This window comes from Chlamydotis macqueenii, chromosome 1 (genome assembly GCF_036417535.1).
Source record: "Chlamydotis macqueenii isolate bChlMac1 chromosome 1, bChlMac1.mat, whole genome shotgun sequence".
NCBI classification, from domain to species: domain Eukaryota; kingdom Metazoa; phylum Chordata; class Aves; order Otidiformes; family Otididae; genus Chlamydotis; species Chlamydotis macqueenii.
Window position 1 is genome coordinate 61,468,006 of NC_141556.1, and position 9,817 is coordinate 61,477,822.

The following is a 9,817-nucleotide window of genomic DNA, read 5'->3' on the forward strand; positions in this document are numbered from 1 at the left end:
TTGGGCCAGTCCGGACAGGACAAGATGTGAAAAACATCCTCTACACTGCAGCCGGGGAGAATGGCCCTACCTGGAGTCTTTGGCAGAGAACATCAGGAGAGACTCGAGGTTGACCCCTAGGCTTTTGGAGCCGGGGATATAGAGGATCTGAGGCTCGCTATACTCCAACTGAAAAAGAGATACTGGCAGCATACGAAGGAGTTCGAGCTGCTTCAGAAGTGATTGGTACTGAAGCACAGCTCCTCCTGGCACCACGATTGCCAGTGCTGGGCTGGATGTTCAAAGGGAAGGTCCCCTCTACACATCATGCAACTGATGCCACGTGGAGTAAATGGGTCGCACTGATCACACAGCGAGCCCGAATAGGAAACCCCAATCGCCCAGGAATCTTAGAAGTAATCACAGATTGGCCAGAAGGCAAAGATTTTGGAATGCTGCCAGAGGAAGAGGTGACACGTGCTGAAGAAGCCCCACCATACAACAACCTCCCAGAAAATGAGAGGCGATATGCTTTGTTCACTGATGGATCCTGTCGTATTGTAGGAAAACATCAAAAGTGGAAAGCTGCTGTGTGGAGTCCTACACGACGAGTGGCAGAAGCCACTGAAGGCCAAGATGAATCAAGTCAGTTTGCAGAGGTGAAAGCCATCCAGCTGGCTTTAGACATTGCTGAACGGGAAAAATGGCCAAAGCTCTATCTCTACACTGACTCATGGATGGTGGCAAATGCCCTGTGGGGGTGGTTAAAGCAATGGAAACAGAGCAACTGGCAGCGCAGAGGCAAACCCATCTGGGCTGCCGCACTGTGGCAAGATATTGCTGCCCGGTTAGAGAAGCTTGTTGTAAAAGTACGTCACGTAGATGCTCATATACCCAAGAGTCGAGCCGAAGTCGAGTCGAACTGAAGAACATCAAAACAACCAGCAAGTGGATCAGGCTGCTAAGATTAAAGTTTCCCAAGTGGACTTAGACTGGCAACACAGAGGTGAACTATTTTTAGCTCGGTGGGCCCATGACACCTCAGGTCATCAGGGGAGAGATGCAACATATAAATGGGCTCGTGATCGAGGGGTGGATTTAACCATGGACACTATTGCACAGGTTATCCACGACTGTGAGACATGCGCTGCAATTAAGCAAGCCAAGCCTCTTTGGTATGGAGGACGATGGCTGAAATACAAATATGGAGAGGCCTGGCAGATTGATTACATCACACTCCCACAAACTCGCCAAGGCAAGTATTGTATGTAAGCTATGTGCTTATTGTATGTAAGCTATGTGCTTACAATGGTAGAAGCAACCACTGGGTGGCTAGAGACATATTCTGTACCCCATGCCACTGCCCGAAACACCATCTTGGGCCTTGAGAAACAAGTTCTCTGGCGACATGGCACTCCAGACAGAATAGAGTCAGACAATGGGACTCATTTCCGAAACAACCTCATAGATACCTGGGCCAAAGAGCATGGCATTGAGTGGGTATATCACATCCCCTATCACGCACCAGCCTCTGGAAAGATTGAACGGTACAATGGACTGCTGAAAACTACACTGAAAGCAATGGGTGGTGGAACCTTCAAAAACTGGGACAAACATTTAGCAAAAGCCACTTGGTTAGTCAACACTCGGGGATCCATCAATCGAGCTGGCCCTGCCCAATCTGAACTTTTACATACTGTAGATGGTGATAAAGTTCCTGTGGTGCATGTAAGGAATATGTTGGGGAAAACAGTCTGGGTTATTCCTCCTCTGGGCAAAGGCAAACCCATCCGTGGGATTGCTTTCGCTCAAGGACCTGGATGTACTTGGTGGGTGATGTGGGAGGATGGGGAAGTCCGATGTGTACCTCAAGGAGATTTGATTCTAGGTGAAAATAGCCAATAATTTGAACTGTATATAATCATGTCTGTAGTTCTTTTATGTTCTATAGAGGTAGTGCAGCAAGAATCACACTCAACAGTGAAGAACAAGCTTCGATGAAACCGAGCGATGTGCAGCAGTGATGGAGTCAGAACTGGCGACCAACAACTTCATCGAGATCAACATCTTCAAATTCCAGACCATGGATGTGATACACCAGCCGCACCAGAGGTACCAGCTACAAGTTCCAGATGCAGTATGTAACAACTTCAAACTACATACCATCTCTCCTGCCCTGAGAGACTGCTATCACAGATGGGGCCCAAAGTCATGGACTAAATTAACTCAACAGACTTTGGAGGGATAGCTCATAGATTGAGATAGTGATATCTGTGTGTATATCTATGAGCATGACGTAAATGGTATGGAATAAGGGGTGGATACTGTCCTGGTTTCAGCAGGGATGGAGTTAATTTTCTTCCCAGTAGCTGGTGTGTTTTGGATTTTGTGTGTGAAGAATGTTGATAAAAACATTCTGGTGATACGAGTTGTTGTTAATGAGACCAAGGACACTGTCTGGCTTTCCAAGTCTCGTTAAGGTCGCGTTAACGTGCAGATGCGGGAAGCTGGGCGAAAGACAGACAGAATAATTGATCCAAACTGGCCAAAGAGAGTATTCCATGCCATAAACGTCATGTTCAGTATATAAGTGGGGGTTGCCCATGGGAGGGGGCATCATTTTCAGTTATTCCTTTTCTTGTCGGGTATCCGTTTGGGCACCCTTGGCATCCTTTTCTTCTCTCTTGCTTGCTGGCATCGTTCCCTCTACCTTGCTAGCTTGCTCTTCCCCCTTTTTTGCTTGCTGCTCGGTGTTGTTCCTGTGATCACTGCTCAGGACGGGCTGCGTCGGTCATTCGGACATCGGGTGGTGAGAAATTGTACATTGTTCATTTTGTATATTTTGTATATATTAATATCCTTATATCCTGTTAGCTTTGTAGTTTTTAGTATTTTTAGTAAACTGTTTTTATCTCAACCCACGAGTTTTCCTTTCTTCCCTATTTCTCTCCCCTGTCCCACTAGGTAGGGGGAGGGTGAATAAGAAACTGTGTGGTGATCCAGGCTAAACCACCACACACAGTCACCAAGGGGTCTGTCACTGCCAAACAGAATCTTGGTGCTGAACTCGAAGACCAGCATTCATTTTCACCTGCTTTACCTCACTCTTCCGAATCTGTTGATTCCTCCCGCAATTTTACTGGCCCACATCACCTCTTATATTAGTTATCACAGCTCCTCACAAACACTACCACTACCTCGAGGCCATTCAAAGTACAGCCTGAGAACTTATGTTTCTTAACCCTTACTCTAACCAGACCACTTCTGATTTTAAAGAGAACTCCTTTTTTGTTTTTCCACAGGCTTCATGCTTTCATCACAGGTTGTGATGAACTCCAAGGTCTTACAAAACTCTTTCCTTTTGGCTGATTTACTCTTTATTATCTTGCCAGATCATCCTCTCTCTGGTTTTACCTACTACTTCACTTTGTTTATGTGCTTCTCCACAGAGCTCTTTTGTTTTCTCTTACAGTGTTCCCCATGTTAAATCTTTTGCTAGGCAGATCCAAAAAGTACCTGCCCTCTTTTTATTTAAATTTTGCCTAGAAATTACACTTTTTATGAGGCTTATGAAAAGCCAAGTACATTCATTTATCCTACAATTTATTCTTAGTTGACTAAACTGCACACACACATGAGGTCCGGTGTTGGACCACTGAAATGTAAGCAGAATATGATGACAAGAATGGAAAGCGGAAGGAAGAGGATGGAAGAAAAATGCAGTACATTCCAGTTATTAATAACATGATCTCCCGATGCCTTGTCCAAATGTTACATACTTTTTTGTCAGTCTTTGCCTTTCCCTATTTAGGCTCTTTGGGGGAGAGACTTTATCTTCCTCTGTGTTTAGAAAACGCTTGACATTTCAATTTCTGTTGCTGTCCCACTCATAAATAATCTCCATGCTGTCCTTTTCCAGTAGCAAGGACACACACAGGAGAGCAGTTTTCAGGATCATACAGTGGAAGGACACCCTGGATCCTGTAATGTCTCCTTGATACAGACACCAATTTAAATCCCTGTTGAGGTCAGAGGTAAGTCTGCGTGCTGCAGCCACTGGGAGACTGAAAGCCCATTTCAGTCTGATACCAAAGCACTGACTAAATATGTTTTGTCTGTTAGTTCCATCTACATGAAAATTTAGTGCAGATCTTCAGAACTCCTGTGTTAAGAAGCGGAACAGCAAAGACCATCTCATCAGAAATATCTGCAGAACAAAGGAAAGCCTTGAAAACCTGTCACATTGTGTCCTGTTTTCAATACTGGACTATTATGAGGCATAGACTGCATAAGCTACCAGTGCTGGGATTAAGAGATCAGCTGTGATAAATTCAATTAACGTGTAAAAAGTCTATAAAATACTTGAATGACTAATAAAAAACAGTAATTGCATTAAGATATTAACTGATAATGTTCTTTATCAAGATAAAATGTAAGGTGTTTCACTCTGTCTCAAAATCTCAATAAAGATATTTTATAGCAAACGTATTTGGTGCATGATTGCTGCTAAAGAACCCTGAAACAGAGCTGCGATAATCTAAATGGTCTGTCAGTGGGACCAGTCCCTCAGTTGTTTCTGAGATAATTGATTTCCAGCTCCCTCTGGCCATTATAAGAGTGATCATTAAAATAATATTAAAATTTCTGTGCCCACAAAGATTTCTATATATTCCTTCTATATATAAACTGGGAGGAAGGCTGTCTCAGTAAATGAAGAGCCCACAGTGCCACCTTCCTATAGAATTCTTGGTGCAGAACGCAAAATCACCTAAATATTAGCATTATAAAAGCTGACACGGTCCTTGTATTTTCAGGATATTAATGCCAGTGAAATACCACCAGTCATTTTTGCAACCTCAGATTCATCTTACCTTATATCAGCCACCTAAAAGTTTGGCTTCTCGTATAAGCTCTTGATCCAAGCTCCTCCAGTAGCCAACAGAGAAAGACGGGCACGGCCAGATGGTAACTCATCCTTCCGAAGATGGGCCCCTCCAAAGAGTGAGCCTATACCTAGCCCTTAGTTTGGCCAAATTCAAGTGAGAAGAATTCCAGCTTTCATGTTTAAGTTGACAGAAGAAATCGATGTCTCTGCCTACACTGCAAATGTGACAGTGTCTCTCAGTATCTTAGTGACAGTTAAGGGGCACTGTTAAGATCCACCCAGTGCAACAGATTCTAAGAGAACAATTTTGTTTTAGTGATGCTGCTGACACAGTGGTAATGTATGCAGGCCTTTGAGTCAGTGCAGTTTGGAACCCCATATAACCACCTCTACAAATACTGACTAGTGCCATAGCCTCTGGAAACCTCTGATACTTCCAGGGAAGTCCTGAATTCCTCCGGTCATGCCAAGCAAAACTAAGTGATCAAATCTATTACCGTTGTGCAGTTCAAGCATACAGACAAAATGTGAGAACACAGGCTTTACGAAAAGAAATGTTCATGAAACAGAGCAAAACTTAGTTCTGTAGTCCTCCAGAGCCCCTCGTCTATAATGCAGTGTACCAGCACCGACAGTCTCAGGGCTTTCATTAACAGCAATTTTGTAATCAGAACTGAACTGGGCAAGCGTTTACATTTCCTCACTTCCCATCTTCGCCTGACCTGCCTTCTGTGCTCCCTCTGCAGTACCCAAAACAGAGCTGTAATGGAACCCAACCTTCCCTCCCATGGGAGATGTAGGGTTTCACTGCAGAGCCATTAAGCAGCTGCTTGTCCTCTTGCACAGCAGAATTAAAAAAGACATCTTTTACCACACTTATGCTACCGAGAAATTTCAATCCCACATGTAGCTGATAATAGGAGAAAACTCAAAACGCACAACCACAGAATGCAGCTGAATGCAGACAATAACAAATAAACCCACGTCAATGACACTTGCAAATGTGTCATAAATTTAGCTCCAAACAATTAAGTTAAAATTTTACTAGAGCCACTTAGGTTTTTCATTTTATACTTTGTATTACTTGTCACAAGTTTTGAAAAAAACCACTAAATTATTTAATCCTTTTCTATTTAAAATTAGCATTGATATTTTTTTCCTGTGTTTTGAAGAGCCAAAACCAATGCAAATGTTTTTATCCAGGAGGCTATAATGGCACAACTGCAAAGCAAGGCTCCTGTCAGATTGTATCTCAAAACTGTGGCATTGCTTTGTTGAAAACAAAGCAGAGAAGATATTGTTATAGTTTCACCTCCAACTGTTCCTGTATTATTTATGGACAAGTTAGAGGCTTTTGCCAAGATCTCTTGCAGGCCTTCAAATATTTCTGTCTGGACCATCATCTTGTACGTGTACTTTGAAGTTCTTTGCTGCTCTTGTGGAATGTTTACACTGGATGTTTCAGACATGTTTTAACATATAAATTACCTGATTACAAGTCAGTTCTGCTCCAGGTACATTTCAAAGGCATTGCTGCTAGCCACATTTAACCCCACCTGGCTGAGATTAACTAGCACATCTAAACTTCAAGCGCTATCTTTGGACCTACCTGCTTGACTACCTGTTCCACTGGTGAAAATAGTAAGTTTATTCTTCTTTTATCTAAAGGAACAAGACATAGGCATTCATGCACTGCCTATCTGTCTTAGCTCCCCCAATAACTTTTGAAACTTTGGCCAATTTTAATCAAATTTACTTAGTGGAATATGTCTCAACATACTACATTTCTGTACGTCTTGTGAAAGAAAGGCAGTTGAGCAGTGGCAAGGAAAAGGCTCAAAAATTAGTTCAGCTCTTATTAGAGATTGCACACAGGAGCTCAGAAGTCTTCGGAAAATGGCTTCACTTGTCATTTGTTACCTGTGGTACTCTTACCTCTCCTTTTCTCCTAGCATCTAAGCCACTCACAGTTCAGCTCAAAGTAGGGAAGTAATATTGTTACTGATTCAGCAGATAGGGAACTGAGGCAGAATGTGATTAAAATTCACACTTTCAAAGATATTTATGCCCCTCTCAATTGAAATCTGATGGCCTGGATTTACAGTAATTTGCCCAAGGTCATACAAGAAACCTGCAGGAGACCAGCGGATTGAATCCAAGCTTGCACCTTGCTCTTTGGACCATACTTCCCAAATGAGCTGCAGTAACTTCAGAATCGCGCTCCGCCCAGCCCCCTCTTTGGCTGGATACCAGTTTGCAGTGAATAAACACATCCTTTGGTCCTCATGGCGTGGATATCAAAGCTGGCTACTATTACAGCTCTGCCGCTCAGGCGTTACTGTCACAGTACAGACCCCGTACATGACTCCCTTTCAGAGCTGAGGGACCACACAGCATGAAGGCCACCTGAGCACGTAGTTCCTTCCAAGCACAGCAGAAATTTTACTGTGAAAGGGGCGGTACTATCTAAAGCAAGGTACACTTGGGTAGCTAAAGAATTTTTCAACACAAGTGAGAGCTACTGATCCTTGGAAAAATTAGAAATGTTCTGAACTTCAATTAATTCAATCTGATCTCATCCTACTGTGACTTGGTTAATTACCTGTAGATAATTTCTTCTGGGTTTCCGCATTCAATCTTTTTTCACATAGCACTGCCTGGTTCTGTAGCACCTTCCAAGTGTCTTTTAATTAGGATTAGCTAATACAAATAAGAATAACCAAAAAAAAAAAAAAAAGAGAGATAACAAGCATTAGAAAGATCACTGTTAAGAATGAAAATAAATTTGTGAAGCACCATAGAGTTCATAGTTTGACAACAGACCTATTTCCAGTCTGTCACACTCAGAATTTCACAGTAATGAGAACTCTGGAGAATGTTAGATGAACCCCCTCACTATCATCCAGTGCTATTTCTATAAAAATTGTAATTTCTTGTTTCAAATACATACTTTTCCAAATGACAGAGTCCCAACTGCAAGTAAGGCACATTTTGGAGCAGACTGATATATCTGTTCTGGTTTGAAGAAGCATACTTTTTCACCTTTGATAGCTTTCTTAGCTAACATCAACTAAGTAGAACAGAAGATATCTGAAGATTTTTATTTCCTTGCTGAAAATTTCAGACACAAAATGACAGCCTCACCAAATAGACCACAACCTCACAAAAACTCTCTTACATCTTACTGCAGTTTACTCCACTTGCTCTTGAACATTCTTCCCCTCATTCTGTATAGACAGAATTTGAGCTGATCTAAAAGGAGAGGTAGGTTGGGTACAGAATTTGAGGAACACACTGCCAACCTGGAGAATATAATATCTAAATGACATGATGGGGAATTTGAGACTGTAACTGATAAGCAGCTAGATAACAAAGCAACGAGCATTATACTAGATGATTTTATCACACAGGTTCACACAAGACACCCCTAATATTGTACAGAGGGGAGATGCAGATCAGATACCTTGAAATACACCTTTTTCAGGACATATGGTATGAACAGAACACATGGTGCTGCAAATACACGGAGCTTGAGAATGTAGTTAGCATATGGGTAAGATATTAAAGACTGCATGATAATTGTGTGATACAAGTTGTTACTAATGGAGGAACATAAGATAACAGGTATGCAAAGGGGAATGCTGGCTTGGACTTCCTGGCTTCAGTTGGCTGACAAGTTTAACCACCGAGTGCTGTTCTGTCACCAGTAACAGTGAACACTTGTTCCCACTAAAGAAAAACATTGAGTAAAATAAGTGGGTAAATAGTTTTCCCATCAACATAACGCTGATAAATGCCAGCAAAAATGCCACAGGACAAACAATTAATATTTTTGTTTCAAGTTTGAAAAATATGCAGTAGAAAGATTTGAGGGCCACACTTTCAAGGAAAGACTCAAAATATCGACTAGCTGCTCAAAAAAAATTGGCATTGTCTGCTCTGTGCCCTGAAGAACCTGCACAATGGCCAGCATTCATCTCTCTACACACTTGTGAAATTCTGGGCTGAGATGACAGAATCCATCCAAAGATCTTAAAACTGCACAGCAAGATGAATAGTGTATTGTCACGGTATCATATTTAGTGAACACAAGCTATCAAATAGATAAAGGGGAAAACGCACTCCCTGAGGTCCCAGGGTTAGTGACTGTTCTTGCATTACTTTAAATCTTCTGGGCATTTTAAAAAAAAAATAACTAATTACTGCTCACAGTACCCAGGAGGCAGAATCAAGCTGCATATAGCATTTGCAGTAAAAACCTGAGGCCATGCAAAATTTGTCTCATTTGATGTTTCAGTTTAAACTCAAACCAGTCCAAATACACGAACATTTTGAGTGAATCTGAATCTTTATGATATAGCAAAACATATGAAACTGATGTTATTATGTGAAACAAATGGAAATGCGTAAGGTTTATTGAGTTTTGCTTTGTTTAAACCCAAATGCCAGAAGAAAGCTAGGACAGGAATGTACTGTATTTATCAGGTGTTAACCAAGAGAATGCTAGCAGAGGCCATTCTGAAACACGAGTTTCATACCAGTTTAGGCAAAATACATAAGACTCTCAGGTAATGAAGATTGACTATAGGTTATTAAAATCTGCAGAAAATACAGTTGTTCTGTTACCTCCACTGTGGAGATTGCACATACACATTTGTTGATGGTGGGTGTCTGGAATGTTTTTGGCTGCCTTCACCTAGAAGAAAAATCCCTCTCTGATTCCAGTAAATGGCAGGATTGGTGGATTATGAAGTGTTTCATATAAATGCTTCATAAGAGAAGTGTATAAATCTCAGTGGAGAAGTCAGTCCAACAATCATCTTCACCCAGCAGCTTGTATTTCTTCAGAACAAAGCCTAAAAGCGGAAGAAAAATGTGCTCTTCAGGCCCCATATCACCGGGGGAAATGATCCTTTCAGGTTTGCGGTGAGATTTTATTTATTTCTGTAGAGG